At 46.2% G+C, this 21,501-nt stretch overlaps 1 protein-coding gene across 1 annotated transcript in view; it reads right to left on the reverse strand.

Annotated features, from left to right (window-relative positions):
- LOC105694763 overlaps positions 1-21,501 on the reverse strand; it is a 211,105-nt gene that overhangs the window by 109,079 nt on the left and 80,525 nt on the right. The window lies entirely within an intron of this gene.

A 21,501-nucleotide genomic window follows, 5' to 3' on the forward strand; every position in this document is an offset into this window, starting at 1 on the left:
AATTTTCCTCCGCAACGACATTTAAACATTTTTGTAACTCAATGACGGGAAAAAAAGAAAAAAAAATCAGTTCCCCGCGGGGAAAATTGTCGGGAGGTCGAGGATACGGAAAATCCCCCCCGCCTGCACCCTTCGAAATCGGGCGTATCAAAATTCCCCGTTCTTTTTTTTTTTTAAACAATTTCCAGCGGTTGTCAGGACGCATTAACAATGTCGCGCCGCTCGGCCAGATGGAGGCCTTAATTCCCTTTTTGCTCCCGTTTCGGCTTTCACGGGAAATACGAAATTCCTTTTGACCTCCTCGCGAAAAGGCGGGAGGTCGGCCCCTCCCCCTCGAGAGTAGCTTTTAAATATCCAGGACGCAATTAATAATTACACGGCCGACGCGAACGTACGTCCTTTTTGCGCGGCCGGCGCGTGAAGCTGGAAATTTGCATTGGAGCATAATAACCAATTAAAGGGTTGAGCGGATTGCGGTGGCTCGTTACCGCTCAAAAGAGGGGGGGAGATATTTCCGAAAGGGGTGGAATTTTCTCCCTTTTAATCCGCGGGATTTCTTTCGGGACTTTTCAGGCTCATCCAGAAATGAATAGAAATAGGAACATCAGCGGAGTAGCAACTTTAAAGGTCGCGGTGGAATTAAATATTTCTGGATTAGGGACAGATCAGGGCAGGCAGTAATGAGCTTCCTCCCCCCACAACCCCCCCTCATCGACAGTAATTGCAACTTCGTCAAGTGCGTCCCTAAAGAGCGCCATGTTTCGAGTGCACTCCCCTTTTTACTTTTAATCGCCAATTGCAAAATTAATTGCTCCCCACCGAGGTCCCGAAACTATGTATAAAGCCATTTCGTACATACCCTGGACCATAAACATACACATTTCCCATTTACAAAACGAATTTACCGTGAATTAATAATAAACACCGAATTATATCAAATAAATATCAATCAATTGATAACCAGCCTGGAGGTTCAATTCCAATTTAAACAAAATTTAAACGCAACGAGATACTTCCCAGATCATTTCGATCATTTTCCATTAATATTATAATTGTTTATTTAGTTTAGACGCTTTAATGGAATGGAACTTACGTGCACAAGTAAAGGGGCTTGGGTGTATAAATAATAATTAAATCATTAAAAGCAATAAATTTCAACGATTTAACACATCGCGATGTCAGGCACAAATTAGGATAGGAAAATAATGAGCTCCCCTCACTCTTTGCCCCCTCCCCCCAGTAATTGCAACTTCAAGTGCACCCCTAAAGAGCACCGGATTTCCAGTGGGACGCTTTTCCATTTTAATCACCGATTGCAAAAATTAATTGCCGCCCGATCACTTTCCCCCTCACATGTTACATGTGGATAAAGCGATATGCTTCGTTATCCGATAAACATTGTTATCAGTAGAATGAGTTTTTCCTTAACAATAAAAATTGCACGCTTTTTCGACGCCAGAGAAAATCTGTAATTTTATAGAATCTCGTTATTGCGCATCTTTTAAGGTTTATTTGTTAATAATTTGTTAATAATTTAATAATCATTGATAATACCTTGGCGACTCCTTTCCCTCTTGCGAAGTCGCCATCGCTTCTCGGAGGCTTCCGGTTCTCTTTCCCTTCTTAATGTTTCCGGTTCCTCCTTTCACTTTTCTTCCCCACTTTTCTCCTCGTTTCCGGCGAACTTTGGAGTGCGCACTATCACTGGTACCGTGATAACACTTTCCCGGCACTGTGCTTTAACTTTTAATGAAAAAGTAACCGGCGGGCTATTGTTCTCTCCTCTTCTCATTGTCAACCGAGGAATTCAACGTTGGGAAAGGTCAGTACCGGGGCTCCACATTACGCAGGAATTTTACTACGACCTTCCTTCATTTATTCATTCATTCGCTTATTTTTTTTTCTCTTCTTCGAGCTCCCGCAATAGATCTGGAAATTTTTGCAATGGGAAAATCTCGAATCGAACTATGCAATTGAAATTCCAAATTTGTATCAAATTAACCGTGCGTTTCCCTTTTACCTTCTTCCTCCATCAAAGTTAATACACTTTCATCAATTAAAGATTTCCATTGCTACTTCGGCAACGAAGCGAGTGAACAAGCTTTTATATTTAACAAAGACATAAATCAACTAGCAAGGCGCGATAATAAACCCGCAACGAGGAAAGATTTCTGGCAGCGGGAAATTTTTTGAAAAATTCCCCTCGCGTTTAATGTTCAACTAGCACGCCCGAATTAACAAACAAAGGCAAAGATATATCACAACAACCGAGTGAAGCCGAAAAGCCACGTTGAAAAACTCCCGAGATCGATTTCATGATTTTTAAGAACAGGGGAGAAAACCCCGGAGCGGTTTCCGCGAGAGAATTGAAAGTTACTCCCCGGAAAAATCATCGAATTTTCCGGACTCCTCGACTCGTGGACCATCATCGGGATTTCCAAAAGTCCGTTTCTCTGAGCTCGATTTTTTACACTTTTCTTTTTTTTCCCCTTCTCTTAACCGCGAAGGATTTATTTAAAAGCTCCGAAAAGCTCCGTTCGGTCGGGAGTAAAATCTGTCATGGGGTTTTAAAAGTCGTCCCTCATTTTCTCAATTTTTCAATTCAGTCCATAAGGTTATGGAGTTTTCCAAGGCGCGAGTTTCGACGNTTTATTTAAAAGCTCCGAAAAGCTCCGTTCGGTCGGGAGTAAAATCTGTCATGGGGTTTTAAAAGTCGTCCCTCATTTTCTCAATTTTTCAATTCAGTCCATAAGGTTATGGAGTTTTCCAAGGCGCGAGTTTCGACGAGGTTAGCACTCGCAGCATCTCGCGAGAGTTTCTTTGGCTTGAGTTTTTCTTAGCGGGAGTTTTTCCGGGCTCTTTGGAATGACGTGGGGCCGCGTCGCGACGCGGGCCTTGCTTGCACAGAGAGTACGTGCGAGTGTGTCGGCGCACGCCGCGCTACTGAGGGCTGCACCGCGTCGCGCCGAGTGAGACCGGCACGCGAGGCGGCGAGCTCGGCGCATGCGCGGTCCACCCCTCCCCAAGGAAGAGGGATGGCCCAGGAATGTTTAATAAATGTATACGAATAATAGAACCCCTTTAAAATTCTGTATTAATGTATCCGATGGAGAAAAAGTCTCGAATCATGATGGATTAATCTGAGAATGATTCTAACATTAAATTAGATATTAAAAGAGCGACGCGAAGGAGAGAGGAATGAATTAGTAATCTTTTTCCACATTTTGAAGATCCAGGATTAAGGATGATCTGAAAATTTCCCTCCAGAGTATCCACTCGAGGCGACGAGTTTTACGAGAGGAAAGCCAAGCCCCTTCATCGGGCGAAAATGGTTTTACGAGGACGAGATGCTGCTGGACCAGGTGGACGCGTCTCGGGGCTCAAGAGAGGAGACATCCGGTCTTTTCGAGCATTAACTCGTCAAAATACACAGACCTACAAACCGTGAGATTTCCCACTTACCCAGAAGGCGCAAAAACCGGCGTCGAAAGCATAAACCGAGAAACAAACTGTGCGACTCCCGGTTTCCCCCCTTCCTTGAAAAAAAAAAAAAAAAATTAAACCATGGATATCCCTTCGTCGCCTAGAAAATATGTAAGGAGAAGAAAGGAAGGGAGGGGTCTACCGGGGGGATAAAAATTAAAAAGGACGAGGAACAAGAAGCGGATTTCAGAAGGGACGGGAAATCCATTAATCGTGCCGGAATTCGGCGGTCTGTTTCGCGGGTGATCCAGGTCGGCATTATGGGAAAAAAGGGGTAATTCTCCGCTTTCCCCCGGGAGGAGGCGGGAATGAAAAAAAGGAGGAAAGGGGAACGGGCAATCCTGACGGGATACACGGTGGCCCACTTTACGGAGGGAAAAAAATTAAGCGTTCGTACGAGCGAGGAGAGCCGAGGGCAATGAGCGAGGAAAATATTACGACCACCTGCATCGGGTTGGCGTGTTCCCCCCTTTTCCACCCCCCGCCATTGAAAAGTTCGGCTTGAATCCGCGGGCCATTAAAAAAAAAAGAAAAATAGGAAAAACTTCGGGAGAGGTGGAAAGTCGAAATTATCGGGCCGCAGTGGCCTAAATACGGCGGCCGGATGTCGGTCAGGGGGAAAATTTTCGAAATTGCCGGTCGAGCTTTACGGGATTTGAAAGCTCGCAAGCTACTGGATATCGAAAATTCCAAGGGTTGGCATTAACCGACGTAATTTCCTTGGCCCAGGGCAAACGGGACGGGGCAATTCCATTCCCGTCGACGACACACGGTTAACGCGAGCAATTCCTACCGAAAGCTTGCAACCCCTTCCCTCCCACTTCCGTCTTTGTTGCATCCCTAAGAAGTCTCCCGAGAGCCGAGGAACCCGGCCGGGGGATGAAAAAAGCCCAGAATCGACTTTCAACCCCGTACTTTCTCTCTTTCCGCTTTGCGCCGACCTCTCTTTCCGGCTTTCCGAGCGCCATAAAGAAAAGCTCTCGAAGAAGCTCCAAGATGGCAAGTAGCGAAAGCTGAGGAAGGAGGGGAAGAAGGGGGAGCGATCTGCAGGGACGTAATACACGGGAGCTTTTTCCGGTCAATTAAGCTCCGGCGGGGGTGGTGGGTGGTGGGCGGTGGGTGGTGGGTGGTGGGTCAGGAGGGGGCGCATAATTAGCGGGGAAACCGCGGCGTGCTTTTCATTGGCTGCAAGGATGGACAAAATGGTAAAAGTAACTCGCGACATGCCAGAGCTACGTGGAAAAGCTCGCCGGGGTAGGAAAAAGGTTGGCGGGTTGCGCTTTTCTCCCGCGCGTAATTAATTTCTCGGAATTTAATTGAGCCGAGCGAGAAAGATCGACGGAGGGAGGGGACGCCAATCCGCGGGAAAAAGAAGGAGAGAGACTAGGAAACTAGATTCAAGGGTACTGCGAAATTGAGACTTCGAAGCGATCGGGGGGAGGATGCCCCAGGAAGGGTCTAATTAACCATTCGGGGTAAAGCTCCAATTTTACACACTCTTCCTAAGAATAATTACCTAAGAACCGGAAACAAACGTTCAGCGTGGATCGGGAAAAATTCCTAAGAATTTTCAAGGTCCGATGAAAAGTTCATCTAAGTACTTACGTTTAATTTAGTACATTAATATTCTATAAAGAAAACATTTCCTCTAGATAAATCCTCTAAATAAGAAGGGTGTTTTAATCGTTTAATTCCCGAAATTAAAACGTGAAAAAAATGAAAAGCTCACCCCTCGCTCCTAAATGTGGGATAGAGCTTTGCGGGGGTTGTTAAGAAGTTTAACCCGATATGACAACCCCTGGTCTCGGCGTTGGGCTCGACGGGGTCGTAAAGCACCCCCTGCAACCTTCGGCGAAGTCGGGGGCACTTCACTCCAGGGGGATGAAGGGAGCCGAAGACGGCGGTGGTCGTCGGCCGGTTATTTTAAACCATCTCGTACTTGTCCCGGACTTTTATGGGGGGTGGAAACGTTCCTCGGGCTCGCGAGATTTACATCCATGAATTTTCCCCAGTAATGGAGCCGCGAGGCCCGCGCCCTCGGGAACTACCCTCTGGAGGACCTTCTTCCTGGGGGCTGTCGAAATTTAGGGGAAGGTCCTCCGGAAGAGGAAGACACGCCTGGAGGACCTACCCTTATCCTGTACGGGATTTCAGGCGATCGGCTCCTGCGGGGGTGGAACTACCCTCGAAGAAGCCGTTCCACTTTATTCCTTTATCGGCCCGATTTTACAGGATCGGCTTCCATTGTCCTTTCGTCCTGCGAAGTCGCCGATTCGATAATTTGAGAATTTCTAGACCGAAGGGCTGGGACGGAAGCAACCCCTAATTTCTCCTTATCCCCGATGATCTTTAAAAAAGAGTCCTTTCAAGGACCCATTTTTTTATTCCTTTAAAAATTACTCCTTTTTTGCAGATTTTCGTACTCCATGATTAATATAATGTTCTAAAAATCAGACGAATTTTCTGTGAGAAGTGAAAATGGGGCATGGTACTGCGCCGTAAAAAGTGAGAGAATTTTCCGGAGTATTGGCCAGGGGACCCGATAAAGTAGTTATCGGGACTTTCTTCCTGGCAGCTGGCGAAACGCAGGGGTAAGGACCTCCCTAAGAGGAAGACACGCCCGAAGGACCATCCCTTATCCTGTACGCGATTTCGGCGAGCTATCGACTCTCCTTTCGGGGTGGAAGCCATTTTATTTTATTCCTTTATCGCGACGCTCCTTCGGGAGAGGGTCTTCCTTTTGTTCGCCGGCGCGAAATGAGAGCTTCCTGGGGGATAATTTGGCTGGATTTTGCCATTTTTCCGACAGTGAGGCAGAAAAGAAAAAGGACGAGCCGGAGTTCCTTTGATTGAGGAAAAGCCCTTGATACGGAAAATGGGGGAAAACGCTTTCCTGAGGAAACCTGACGTCATCACCGAACTAAAAGGGGACGTATAAAAATTCCTGAAATATCGGCTTCGAATCGTCTCAAAGAATACTCCTCCACGTGTTCAAAATAAGGACAATCGACAAATATTTGTACGAAAATTAAAAAAAAAAAGAAAATTGTCTCGAGCATTTTTTTTTTTAAATAAGCTTCGGCATCGAATGAAAATGTCTAATAATTGAGATTTTATCTATAGAAGCCTGAAAGGATTAAGGAGGTGTTCGCCGTTCGGGACGGAAAGGACCTTCGAAAATGCGCATCCTGGCCAACCTCGCTTCCTGCATCTCTTATCACGGGCAATAAAGCAATCGAAATGACCGTGATAAGGACCGAGGGGTGCAAGGCGAGCACTTTACGGGCTAAACTTCGGAACGCCCCAGGAGTCAAGGATTATTTTCGGCCAGGATCTCCCCAGGATATTCCTGGGATCTCGCGAAATCGTCCTCCGACTTCCCTGTAAACTTGGGAGCGATTCTTCCCTCTCGCTCCCTCTCGCTCTTGATCCTTCTTCTCCCTCTCTTTCTTCGGAGCCAGATGGAGAGCTTCCGCTTATTCAGGATAATATATTCCACGTCAGGATGATAATTATGAAGCCCGCGATACGGCACGCGAGGAAAAGCGCATTCTTGCAGGATAAAGGCATCTCCATAATTACGAAAGTCCCGGGGGGAAAAAGTTTACAAATTCGCGGCTTCCCCTAGTAAGACGAATCAAAATCAGGAAGAATGGAAAAGAGGACCTGCCTTAGATTAAATTAAAATTCATCCTGGGAAGCGAAGTAAAAAAAATGGCGAAAAGGACGATCGATGCTTGTCCTCGACTCGCGAAAAAAAAAATTCCTTCCTTCCTGGATTTAATGCAATTCCTATTTTTTGAAGTAGGTTTTTTCTTATCATCTCCAATAGATGGAAACGCGCAGGAAATGATTTTATTAATATTCATCCCAGGATGCGAGGAGGAAAACCGTGAAAAGGACGATCGATCCTGTTTAGCTGCGACTCGAAACGAGAATAAGAAACCCTACGAGCCGGGGCTCTAATCCCTCGGGATAAGGCCCCCTATCGCATTATTATACTCTCCTGGATGATCCCACCTCGTTCTCGGGATACTCTGAGAAACGAGCTGATAAGAAGAGCGCGCGAGAGAGAGGGATTCTCCGAGGTGGAGGAGCCGGGATCGAAGTCCCGAAGGAACGGTTCTCCCTCGGGAATAGAGGAGAAAAGGGACATCGAGGGGTCGGAAATTTGCATAGATCCGAGATTGGCTTTGTTTCACGGATTAACGCGTTGTCCGGCACTGTTCAGTGATTAGAGATAAGAACACCAGGACAATTCGGGATCCTCTTCAAGGTGCGATCTCGGTTTTTCTAAAACACCCGGGATTCGAAATGCCTTGGCAGAAAGTAAAACCAAGGTTTTACTTTCCCCCATTTATTTCTGGAATTTACTTTGTACATTCGAGAAGTAATTTCATCCAAAATAGGGGAAGGAAAGTTCACTGGTTTATTAATCTCGATGAATTAGGATTTCTCGGTCCTGCTGGAATTTATTTATAAACTCTAGTAAGAGAAAATTAGCGGAAGAAAAGTCAGGAGAGTTCTCGAGGACCCGGAGGTCGACAGGGTACCTCGAACTCGTCCTTTTTAAGGTCGGTTACGAGCGAGGTCCTCGGGGTAAGGTCCCTAAACGATTTTCGAACTCCTCGAGATCTCGGCCCAGGATAAGAGCCCTGGAAAAACTTTTCCCTTCCCGTGATACTCTCTCCTATTTCCTTCTTTTCCCTTTTCCTTAAAGATCCGCTCCCCCGCTAATAACGTCGAAGAATTCGTCCTTCCCCCAGGACTTGGAAAAACTCGTCCTGCGACGCGTTTAGCTCCCACCGGTCGAAAAGGACCACTAGAATTTTGAAAAAAAAATTAAAAAAAAAAAAAAAAAAAAAAAATTACTTTCAGATCGAAAACCCCGAAGTTGAAATTGAAAAGTTGGAATTTTGAAATTGATCGAGGTCCTTTCGGCCTTCCTTCAATTAAAGATCGCCGAGTCCTTCTCGGATCGAGACGCTGAAGTGAGGGAAAAACGGGATTTTCACGGAAAAACGGGAGACGTCTCCTGGAACGAGGGATCCCTTCGTTATCCTGGAGCTCTCCAGTTCGATCGACGGTTCGGGAAGCGTCCTTAAATTGACGAGGGAATCCTTTTCTTTTAAGGACAATGGGACGTCCTCGAGCCTGCCGGCCGCCATTTTCTGCTACTTAAGGGATTCCTCCCTTAAAATGGGCGAAACCTTTTATTTTCAGGACTTTCTTGGGATCTCGACACAGTTTCGCCAGTTTTTGGGAGAAATCCTGGCCCGAGCAAATACTCCACCCTTGCGAGGAACTCCTTGAAGAGCCTCGATCGACCCTGACGAAATGAACTTCCGGAATAGACAGGAAAGTCCGGATGATGCTCGAAGAAGCAATCGAACGAGAAGGAAATTTCCCTCTTCGTTCCGTTTTCCATTTATACCAGTACGTCAAAGAAGTGTTAGTAAATTTATTAACGAGGCTGGAATAACCGGGGGTTTTAATGGAAACGGATTAAACCGGCTTACGGAATCACGAAGCGTTAATATTAAATATATATCTGCGAGGATGTTACAAATTTAGTGCTCGGCGTATGAATAAATGAAATACACATGAAATCCGCATTTCATTAATTGTCTGCTCTTTTCGACAACGTTATTCGATAACGTACATTTTAATGAATAATTAAAAAACACTGAAATGATGAATTTATTTAAATTTATGTTAATAAGTGTGGTAATTAGAGGGCGTCATCTTTAAGTCGCGCTCGGGGCTGAATTGATCCTCCAATTACCGGAAATACATTTTTTTAGTCTTGGAAGAGGGAAGTATGATTTGTAGGGGAGGGTTGAGATGGAGAAGGGATGATGAACGGATCTAATCCCGATCGGAGACGGGGCCGATGAGCATCGGGAGAATCTGCCGAAAGTACTCCAAAGGTCGTAACGACTTCGCACCCCTAAAGAAGGGGTGGGTTGCAAACTCGGCTCGTAACTCAGAAGGGCTGATATTTCGGAGGGAATAATTCCAGATCGAGATTCCCTCGAAGCCGCCTCCGATAGGTCGAAAATCTCGACTCCCATTTTGCCACAAAAAACGCTAAAAATTCTAAAATTCCTGTCAAAACAATAATAAACGACGAAATTGGCGAAAAGTTGAGTTTTTATACCTAATGATTGCTACTGGGAAAAAAAAAATTAAACAGGATTTTACATCTTGAGGGGACGAACAACGATGAAAAGCTCTCCTAATAAGTACCTTGGTTTTCCGGAAATTTTGGGGAAATCCGGAAGTCAAGGGTCCTGGCACATCGGGGGATGAAGCCACCCGGATCGAATTTGCAAAAGCGACGGGAAGATTTGGCGGGGTGCGAGAATATATTGCAAATAAGATTTCGGTCTTGCGATCGTAAGTTTCTCTGGTCGCGACCACCCCCACCCCCGGGAACCACCCCTCGAAGCGTCGCCGAGACAATTCGAGGGGAATGGCTGGAATTCCGACGTCACCTCGCCTCTCTTCTGGCGCGGATGCCGAGTGCATTAACCACTTATCTCGAGGGAGGAGAGGGGGCGAAAGGAACCCCTTACAACCCCCGAAATCCAGACTGCCGGTTTTTCGGGGGTGCCGCAATCTCGCTTGTCGCGCGATTAGTCTCCGGTCACCCCTCTCGGAAGCTGAGCTTCCGATGATGGATTCCCACGTACCCGAGAACTCCTTTCCATGCAGAGCTGCGCGCCTTTTCGGGAGACTTCAACGCTGGAAACCGCACAAGGGATGAAAAAAAATATCCCGAGCGATAAATCAGAATTTCCCCTGGAATATGTTCCCCATGGAAGAGGCGAGGACATTTCTTACCGTCTGACAGAGCAATTGCATCCCCTCCCTTTAATCCGAGCCCTTTTTGAATATTGTTAAACCACCCCTTTTTGAAATTTCAGATTTCGACCGTAAACCAGATAATATACAATTAATAAGAATTCCCCGCCATCTTGGCGGTCGAACACCCTGTCAACCCAGTGTAAAAAGTGGGGTTCTCTTTTTAGAAACGTCTCCCTCCACCTGACATACCCCCTGCACCCTCTATTTTCGGCAGGAGGCGCAACCCCATCGCCTCGCACGCGATTATTCCACTTCCACCCCCATGCGAGCATTCACCAACCATAAGCGCTCTCGAGACGGTTTCGCCAGGGTTAAAATTTCCTTCCCATAGATTCCACCCCTACGATGAACGGGATAAAAGTTCGAAATAAAAAGCCTAATAAACCCCTCCCAAAAACGCCTACCCCATGAGTTCCAAAAAATCCATTTCTCCCCAGCGGTGAAATCACCGACACCAGAGTAATGAGTCCCATCTCCTGATCTTCTTTTTCTCTGAAACGACCCCTTCGAAACCGATCACGCCACCCCTAATGAACCCCTTCCAAAAATGCTCACCCCCTTCCCCATGAATTCCAAAAAATCCATTTCACCCCAATCGGTGAAATCACCGACACCAGAGAAATGAATCCCATCTCCCGATCTTTTTATTTTCTGAAACCACCCCCTCGAAACCGAGCACGCCACCCCTATGGGGAAATTTCTGCCTTCTGAAAAAGCCGTTGCGCCATCTCGCGACGACGTCGACGTCGTCCCCCGTCACGACGGCCGTTGTTTCGGCCGACATGCGAAATGAATGGGCCCGGGAGAGAAATTCCCGCAGCGAAAGTCGGAAAGTTGGAGAGTCATCCCCTCGGAAAAATGGCTCCCTTATGGGGGGTCGGGGGGTCGGCCGAGAGTTGAGGGGAGGAAACGGAGAAAGTAGGAGAAAGCGTCGCGACGCCAGGACGCGTCGTCGCGCTCTGCTTGTTAATTAGCTAATGGAAATCCGTGATGGCCGATCGCGCCGAGGGGGACGGGGGGTGGGGACGCAAGGGTAATGGCGAGAAATTCAAATGTATCGCTCGAATTATCCCCCATGGGCGGGGGCGAGGGGGGAGTCCGGGCACCCCAAAGCTCGTAACTCACCCTTGTTTTTGTCCGATGCAGCGGGACTTTCACCGCGGTGCCCCGAGCTTTCTCTTGCCGCCCCCGCCACCCACCGCCACCCACCGCCACCCCCTGAGAGGAAGGGGTGACTTCCAGGAGAGGAAGCGCCGACGTCGCCGATATGGGAGGACCTCCATTCCGGATTAAAAGATCGCCTTGTTTGGGGTTAAGGGAGGCAAACCCACCCCTCACCCTTTTTCGGCTCAAATTTGCGCTCTAAATGTAAATTGACAAAAAATGTCAACCACAAGTTAAATAACCCTCGGTAATTCTGTTGTGTATTTTTTTTTCGTGGTGTCTGAATTTTATAACAATATTGGGAATTGCCTTTCGGGGGAGGAAAAATGTTTTAATAACATTTCCCAGCAGCGATATCGAAGTCTCGTGAAAATTTCATGAAACAGAATTCCAGGGGGGGAGAAATTTTTAATATGTGTTTAGTGTTTTTCTAATAGATCATTTTCGTGGAAATTGTGAAAACGGGCTTCCGGGGAATGTTCTTAAATATTAACCAATTCTGGGAGGTGGTCGAGAAAAATTTCGAAGTAATCCCAGAGCTTTCCTGGTACGTTGCGTTTCTAATCGGCGATAAAGCTCACCTCGGGGTTGTACAAGATGATTAATTACGCTTCTTTCCCTGGCCCGGTGCACCTTATCGCATATCTATGAGCTTGTTTATTAATTATCGCAAGCCCGCTCTGCAGTAGGCATCTTGATTTCCCCTAGATTTCTGCCAAACTTAAAGCGATCGAGAGAGACCTCATTAATATTAATGGCAATCCATCGAAACGGACGATCTTTATATTATTATAGAATTTTAAAATGTATGAGCTTTTGGATATATCGTCCTCTCTTTTTATTAGAATCTCAGATTAAAATTCATTTAAGGAGGTGAGGAAGAAACCGCGTGGAAAGGATAATTGATATGAGGTGGAAAAATGGTCATCGAGGGTACAATTTTGAGCTTCCCTAGAGACTCGGCCGAAAGTTCCCATTTTTCCCCTAGGGACACGGAAACGTCCCGCAATTTGCACGGCGGTAATCATAAATCCTTTGCGCACTTCCGCGCACTTTAATCACCGAAGGCGAAAGCCCACTTGGAATTAAGTTCGATTTACAGCCGAGCCGAACACGGCTATTATCCAAAGAGTTGCATTACTCGATGATCTCGTGATGATGGGACATAAATCGAGCCGAAATTACAGCCTCGTAATTTGCGGGCCGCTCTTCCCCGACATCGATATCTCTTATCCGAGAAGTCGCGGAAAATCGCCGAGGGGGGTAAATCTCGCACAATCGAACCTAGAAGAAAAGAAATCCAGGAAGAAATTACCGCGAAAGAGGCCTCTCGGAGAAGCGGAAATTTCCCGCGGAAAATTCCTGATAAGAGGGAGAAATTCAAGTCGCAGGAGGAAAGAGGAACTTTTAGACGGACTAATCCCTGATTATAAGCTAAGAAAAAACAATGTCGGTTAAGTTTACCTAGTACACGAAGAAATGAAGAAAGGAATTGCCGGGTAAATTGCGGGGGTGGAATTTGCAGGGATGGTGGGGGCGCGAAACCGCGAGGTGGGCGAAGATTAAGCATCGGGGGCCAAGTGGAAACGTCTGGGTGGAAAAAGAGGAATCGTCGGTCGGAGTCAGGAAGCGGGTCCTGGAGGATCCTAGGGAGGGCCGGGGGTAGCAAAAGACACCCCTGATATACGGCTCTGCACCTCGGGGCGCTACGTGCGGAGCGTATCGGCAGGATGTGGATGCACTACTTAATTTCGCCCTGGCCTATCCGTTAATAAGTCTCCCCAGACTCTCTTTTCTCCCCCAAGATGGCGAAGGAAAGCGAGGGTTGCGATGCCGATTCAATTATGAGGACCATCCCCCGGTAATTCGACGAGAGTCCAGCCCAAATACTGATGAAAAATCATCCCCTAGACCATCTCACACCCTGGGTCCTAATTGCGGATCCCCGTTTCGTTTCCAGCATTTCCATCGATCGAAAAAAATCACCGACGTACATCGAATAAGGAATCGAATTTTACGTATCACTTAATTTACAGAGAATACCAAATAAGTGACTAACAAAATTGCGGGATTACTTCGAGGCGAAATCACGAGGGAAAAATCGTATTACCATCGTTTTAGCACAGAAGTGCATAAGACACTTTTTTCGCCCTTTTTGAAAAAATCCAAATTTTGAACGTGTCAGGACAATTCTTAGATGAACACGAGTCATGTGTCAAAGTTTCGGACAGTTTGGTCCAATATCCTTAAAAAAGAAAAAAAAATTGTTGTGGGGAAAAAAAATTGAGGGGAGTTTCACTTCACCTTAAAAGGTGAATTTAAGGATAAAATTTCCCCTAAGGCCTTTGATAAAGGATTTGAGGGCAAAAGGTCCTGCTCCTTATCCAGGACTCGCAGGTCCTTCGATCTCTCCGAGATTCGGGAAGGACGATCGACTTTGGACCCCTCGCAACCTCGTCTTATCGACTCTTGTAGAGACCGGAGGACTGCCGAAGTCCTTAGTCCTGGCCAGGACGAGGGGTCCTTCCAAAGCCGGCAGACCCGTTATTTTTTTTTCCCCTCTCCCGGCTATAAATTATCGCCGCCCTGGAACACCTTCTTAATTGGCAACGCTTATTAAACCTGTGGCACCCCGTCTCGGAGATTTATCTCGGAAAGGACGCGGGACACGCAGGATTACGCCCACGACCCTCTTTGATATCCCGAGGTCCTATGATTTATCCCGAGGCCTGTCGCGGACTCCCGGAAGCGGAAATCCCGCCGAGCGGAATCGGAATTAAAAAAATTCATACCGAAAAACATGATAAAAAATCGTGGAAATAAATACCGGAATTTCATGCCTTCTCTACAGCGTACCTAGAGTAGTTACAGATTTTTATTTTTTTCTCTTCGAGCATACGTCGATAATAAAATCCCTCCCAGGAGAGAAATACTCCCGAAACAATGGTTTTGCGGGGGGAATTATTTGAAGAGTCCTAAATTTAGTGTCATCCCTTGAACGACGAGGACGCGAAGGAACTTCGGCTCGGATCCGGAAATTCCGCGGCGGGGAATTCACTTAGGTAAATTTTATTCAAAGAAAAATCTCCGAGAGGAGAATCCGGTAAGAAAGTTCCGAGGATAAACTCGGCAGGTTTTCGGCCACTTTTGCGAGTGGCTGGTCTGGTAAGAAGACCGCCGAAAGTGGAGCGACGTGCCAAAACTACCCCTCTCCTAGGAGAAGAGGGGGTGGATTTTCCCGAGATCTCGGGGAAATTCCTCGGCGACACGACCCGCCACTCCGGAGATCCTACGCGGAGTTTTCCGGCGGAGGACTTCCGGTTCCTCGCCGAAAATCGGGAGCTTTCCGCTCGCGGAACTCCCTCGGGAGGAAATCCCTGGGGAAGTTTCCCCGGGAGAGATTAAGACGACGAGCACCGTCGACGACCCCTTTATGCGGCTCCATGCACGCGGAAATTCACTTGCCGCGGAGAAAAATGAAGAAAAACCCGGAAGAGCCGGGAGGGAGAAGGGGGAAACGCGCGACGATGACCCTAAACTTCCCTTAACGACGTTTATAATGATTATTTCCTTAATGAGGGAGACCCGGGAGCCGAGTGGATCCGAAGGAGGGAATTTTCGAAAATTTTAACGAGGAAGACTGGCCCCGTTGCTCATGTCGAGACACCGTTGCCCGGAAAAGCGTGAAAAACCGGACGAGCAGATCGCGGAAAGCTTCCCCGAGCTCCCGGATGCTGCGAGGATTTCATCTTATTTTTATCCTATCCTTTTTCCCCGTTTCTTTCGCCTCCTTCGGGGTCCATCCTTTCCCCGGATTATGAAATCGGCGTCCTGGATATAAATATCGCCCACCGTGGTTTCCCTTATCAGGATTTCATATTATCAATGGTCATTCAATTAACCCTGTTCATGATATTAATTATCCTAAAGGACACTGACGGGAAATTCGTCGAGCCACTCAGGAAAATCGGTACATTTCATTCCTCGAGCTAACGAGACTTTTCCCAGCAGAGCGGAAACGATCCACGACAGAGGCCCGAAAATCGCGAAAAATGCGGAAAAACCAGAAAAACCTGAAAAACACTCGTTTCCATTTCCCGGTCGTACATCACTCGAATCAGGCGCCGGAGAGCGGGAAAAAGCAGAAGATTAATCGATATTAATCTCCGTACCATTTTAATCCCTCCCCCCGGGGTCCAGGAAAAATGTCAGGAAGGGTTCGGGAAAATCATTGAATTTTCCCAGGCCTTCCGCAGTAGTTCCGACTTTCCTTGCAGAGTAAGACAGGGTGTGGCCGCGAATCAATTTAACGGAGAGCACCCTTCGAGGGAATAGCGTGGCCTAAGAGATACGATCGGGTTTCAAGGAAAGGGGAAAAGCGATTGGTCCTTTCCATGCACACGCCTCGTCGATCTAAAAAGTAGCGACAAGTTGCGTGACCGAGGTCTGCCCGACCCCGAGGATGCCAAGGATGCCGAAGACGGCGAGCATCCCCTAGGGAGGGGTCGGCGTCTCAGCATCCCCTGGTCCAGCGACCTCCTCGCTGCGGCTCGGCGTCAATTAGTAGCTAATTGATTTCAACTGTAAATCTATGAGTAGTAAAGTCTTCCGAGTTCCCCCAGGGGTTGGCCCCCCGAAAGGGGTGGCGTCCCGGACGGAACAGTTGTCGCCGATAAATCTCTCTTCTCTTTCTCTCGCTCTCGTTTCCATGGGCCTGCGTTAATGAGTCCCGATAGCGTTCGACCATCTGTTTCTCTCCGGGAAGAGGGACGATCCTCATCTCTGTCAGTCCTCATTTTCTCAGATTTCCCTCCTTGTCGCCGAAGGAGCCGACTTTCCTTCGAAAGGGTTGCCCGGAATGAAAGACCGTTCCTAACCTAAACCTCTTTTTTGGCCGGATTAATTTATTGCCGGAAAACTCCCCGAAGAAAAAAAAGGGACAATCTCTCAAAGAGCGATCGCTTAAGATGATATGAAAGGCGCTGAGAAATTTCATCGAGGTGGATGAAATTAAATTCATCTACACCCTTTTTTAGGCGAAAAACAGCGAAGACGTGGACGGGCCACGCCACGTGGGTTTTAGTCTACGATGAGTAAATAAATTTTTTTATGAAAAATGAAATTTCACGAGTTTCAGGATCTACTTCAGGGTCTCCGTATTCACGTGGTAAAGTCTGAGACGTTTTTTATTTTTTATTGCCATTATTTGTTACGACATTTAACGGTGTTACTTCTCTTGGCGATGAAGATGAGTAAAAAAGAAATGCCACTTTTTGAAATATTGTTTTTTACCACCACGAAGAGGAGTCTTCCTTTAATCTCAGGTCGAGGATCCGCTTCCCGCTTTCCGGAGAAATGACTATCCCCGAAAATAATAAAACTCCCCCTGGATCCCGGGAGGCATAATTTTCGGATTCGGCTCCTCGGGATAAATGGAATAAATGTCATTTAGTGCCGCCATTGATTATCCCGGGTATCGTTCATCGAATGGGCTTTCCTAGGTGAAACCCTAAGGAAGGAGCGAAAAGAGGGGAATTTATGGCTATTTAAACGTCCGCTCCTTCGGGAGAGGTCCAGGGGTGGTCCGCGCGTGGGACGAGTGGGACACGTCCCGGACGATCCCGGTCCCTCTTCCCGGGAAGACCGAAACCGGGAATTCAATGGCGAGGCCGTAAAGACCGCCTTGCCTTATTGCTCCCTAGGGACTTCGGTCCGACTTGGCCCTCGAAATTAGTGTCCACACTCCAGAGGTGTCCCGACCCGAGTCTCCTCTTCTGGGGGAATCGATCGTTTGCGTCTTTAGGGAGCCGGAACCGTTCCCGAAAAACACTTCCCTCGGGAATCAATTTCCGAGACCCCCGTCCCTCTTCGGAGAACATTTTTTTTCCCAATTTCTTACCTGCCCAATTTTCACCGATTTACTATCAATCATCGATTTTTCGCTATTCTTATCAATTGCAAAAGAAACGTCCCTGCGCCAGTTTTTTATTTTTTTTTTATTTTCTGACTACCGTGCTAAATTCTATATCCAAAATTGAGATTCTTTACTCTTTTCAATTTATTGAGAAATATTTATTGACCCATTTACTATTAATCATCGCTGCCCCGGTTTTCACTATTCTTATCAATTGCAAAAGAAATGTGCCTGCGCCAGTTTTTTATTTTTTTTTTTTATTCTCTGACCACCATACTAAACTGCATATCCTAAATTGCGGATTTTTTTACTCCCTTCAATTTATTAAAAAACAATGTCTAGATTACTTCGGGGATTTTTGAGGAAACGGACGTAATGGTGTTTTAATGTGGTCAAGTACTTTCTAGGTTAGTGAAGAACGTTAGATGTTGTTACCGTCGCGTGGTTATTATCGCCCTGGGGAATAAGCGAAGTGTACAAACTGACGGGATATGGGAATAATGACAGGAACGAGGCATGAAGGAAATGCAGATTACGCAACGCGGCCTTGCAAACCGCTTCGATCTCAACGGGATCGTTAATTCGATAAGGGAATAACAAACGTAAGTTTAGTGCGAATTTATGACGTGAGATGCGATCTGGAAATAGCCGGACGGTAATGAAATGGGAATCAATAATAAAAAAAAAATGCGTATCGATTCGGAAGTCGTCTCTTCGGTCGGTAAATTTCGCGAAGAAAATATTTAAGTACCCGGCAGAACTTACCCTAGTAGCACGGAATAATTTCTAAATATGTACACAGAAAATATAGGACAAATATTTTGCGCTACTAGGGTAATCATTGAATTTTTTGTATCATTTTTGTAAATCATGGAAGAAAACATAAGTCTCAAGATGCAATGATTCCACTCGGATCAATGATTGGACACGAAAGGGCCATTGGACAAGAAATTGAATTTTCTTTATCATTTATCTAAATCATGGAAAAAAACTTAAGTTTCAAGATGCGATGATTCCACTCGGATCAATGATTGGACACGAAAGGGCCATAGGAAAAAAAATTGAATTTTCTTTATCATTTTTCTAAATCAAGGAAGAAAACTTAAATCCGAAAATGCGATGATTTCACTCGGATCAATGATTGGACAAGAAAGGGCCATAGGACAAAAAATTGAATTTTCTTTATCATTTTTATAAATCAAGGAAGAAAACTTAAATCCCAAGATGCGATGATTCCACTCGGATCAATGATTGGATACGAAAGGGCCATAGGACAAAATATTGAATTTTGTTTATCATTTTTCTAAATCAAGGAAGAAAACTTGAAACTCAAGATGCGATGATTCCACTCGGATCAATGATTGGACACGAAAGGGCCATAGGAAAAAAAATTGAATTTTCTTTATCATTTTTCTAATCAAGGAAGAAAAGTTAAATCCCAAGATGCGATGATTCCACTCGAATCAATGATTGGACACGAAAGGGCCATAGGACAAAAAATTGAATTTTCTTTATCATTTTTATAAATCAAGGAAGAAAACTTAAATCCCAAGATGCGATGATTTCACTCGGATCAATGATTGGACACGAAAGGGCCACAGGACAAGAAACGCAGCAGACAGCCATAAAGCCCGTTCCTCGTGAAACTCGGTTTCTCATGGTGGCACATCGCGTGATAAGAGTAACTTTCGCCCGTCCAGGTCGTACTTCCATGGGGGTAGCCCCGAACCGTTTCGAGCAATCTTTGGCCCATTAGTTTTATCAATAACGACGCAATAACGGACTCACCCTCTCGTCCATCCCCCAGGAAAGGCCTCGCGAGGTCGAAGGAGCTCCCCCAAAAAATGCGGGACGTTACGAGCGGGATTTCCCTAGATTTCCCCTAGCCGTGAACACGCGTCCAGGCGGTTAAAAGCCCCTGGAAAATTGAGACGAACGACCGCCGGACGTTTCCCCGACTTTTCAGGAGCTAATCGATTGTTCGAGCCTTTGATAAGAATTCCATGAAAATTCCTAGGAGTATTTTCCCCTAGGAAGGACGCGTGACCTGTCGTTGTTCGTTACCGCCGGCGGAATTGGGAATGGCTAATTGTATTTACGTAATTATGGATATATTTTTAGGGGGGCTTAATTGATATTCAGGGGAGGGATTCCGAGGTGGTGGTTTTCGATGAAGAGGAGGACCTTAAATCGCGTTCCTTCGCGTACGTGGGCCGCGTGACGAAATAAATTACGCGAAAGGACGCTCGGCTTGACGTATGTAAATTTGTGGAAATGAGGCCGAATTCCCTGGGACTGCTTGTCAGGAGAGCTTCGGTGGATTCCCGTAGATCACCGAGGGGAATCCCGTTGGAGAGCGACGGGACGTCCGGACGGACACGCGAGACGACGTTCCCTCGAGACGGGATTAAATGGACATAAGGTGCCAGAATAAGAGAGAAACTAATTAATAATTTAAGATTTTTCACATTTTCCCCTCGGTCCCAATAAATCGAGCGATTTTATTCCCTGCCCCCTCCTCGGAGGGAATTCTCATATTTCCTGGAGGATCATTAAATTTCCCTAGAAAATGATTTCATTTTGCGGGAAATGGACATAAGGTGCCAGAATAAGAGAGAAACTAATTAATAATATAAGATTTTTCACATTTTCCCCTCGGTCCCAATAAATCGAGCTATTTTATTCCCTGCCCCCTCCTCGGAGGAAATTCTCATATTTCCTGGAGGACCATTAACCTGCTCTAGAAAATGATTTCATTTTGCGGGAAATGGACATAAGGTGGCAGAAAAAGAGAGAAACTAATTAATAATTTAAAATTTTTCAAATTTTCCCCTCGGTCCCAATAAATCGAGCGATTTTATTCCCTGCCCGCTCCTCGGAGGAAATTCTCATATTTTCTAGAGAATCATTAAATTTCCCTAGAAAATGATTTCATTTTGCGGGAAATCTCGACTAGTCGATGTTCACTCCCGTTGATTTTCCCCATGGAAAGGGCGACTTAAAATTAAATCCAAATTAGTAAGAATTATTCTTCTAGTCTCTGACGCGACACCTCCTAAAATATACGAGCTAGGGAAATGGAAAGGAGCATTTATCACCTCTTTTCCACCATGGACATTTCTGCGTCAGGGGAAACGCGATCGTATCGCTCCAACGATCAGATTATACGTGTAATTAGTCTGGACAGGAACAGGACATCGCAACGCGAAACGGGGAATAAATAATTCATGACGTTAACAATCCCATAAAATTTACCTCCCCAACGAAGGTTGACCATTAACTGGGGAAATTAATCGATATTAATTATGGTACAGATTAATCGGTATTAATATTGTCTTCCCACTTCGGTTATAAAATATCAGAATTTAAAGAGGTGCTCTCCTGAATGGTAGAAAACATTAATCGACATTAATTAGAACTTTCCACTATTCTAGGGATTTTCGAAATTCAATCGATTCCGTCGATTGGCATCGATCGCGATTCGCATCACGGAGGCGAAGTTTCTCGCCGAAGAGGTTTAGGATTCACGGAATGGCGCGGTTAGTAATTAGTATCCGAGTATCCGTTATTCCAAAAGAGAGGGAAAAAGGGGACGGAAGGAGAAGAAAGGAAATTGCTTTGATTTCTCCTGCAGAATTTTAATGGGGATGCCGGGGGAGCTCGGGGACTCGACTTCGGGTCGGGGGGCTTCGTCTTCCTCTTGGATGCTGGACTTCTATTTGCGTAGCTAATGAGTAGTTTCCCCAGGGTGTGTTCGAGCAATAAACTAAACAAAGGGCAGCCCGCGTTACGGGTCGCCATTTCGCGACAAGTTCCTCGGAGGAACTCAAACACCGACAGGAAGCGACAGCTGCTTTTCTCCGGATTTCCGACTCGCGACAATCTTGGATTCGGATCGTCACCCTTCGAGGGCTGAGATCGCATTTCCGATTTTCCCGAATGAAAAATAAAAAAACAGGGTAAATTCACGATTGAACACGGAGCCAGTTCGACATATGGGCGAAATTCGGCTGACCGTGCAGGCAATATTGGACCTAACGTCGGGCGCCTTTAGGCGCTCTTAGTAGCCA

This window comes from Orussus abietinus, unplaced genomic scaffold, assembly GCF_000612105.2.
Source record: "Orussus abietinus isolate OABI.00-Male unplaced genomic scaffold, Oabi_2.0 scaffold79, whole genome shotgun sequence".
Taxonomy (NCBI): domain Eukaryota; kingdom Metazoa; phylum Arthropoda; class Insecta; order Hymenoptera; family Orussidae; genus Orussus; species Orussus abietinus.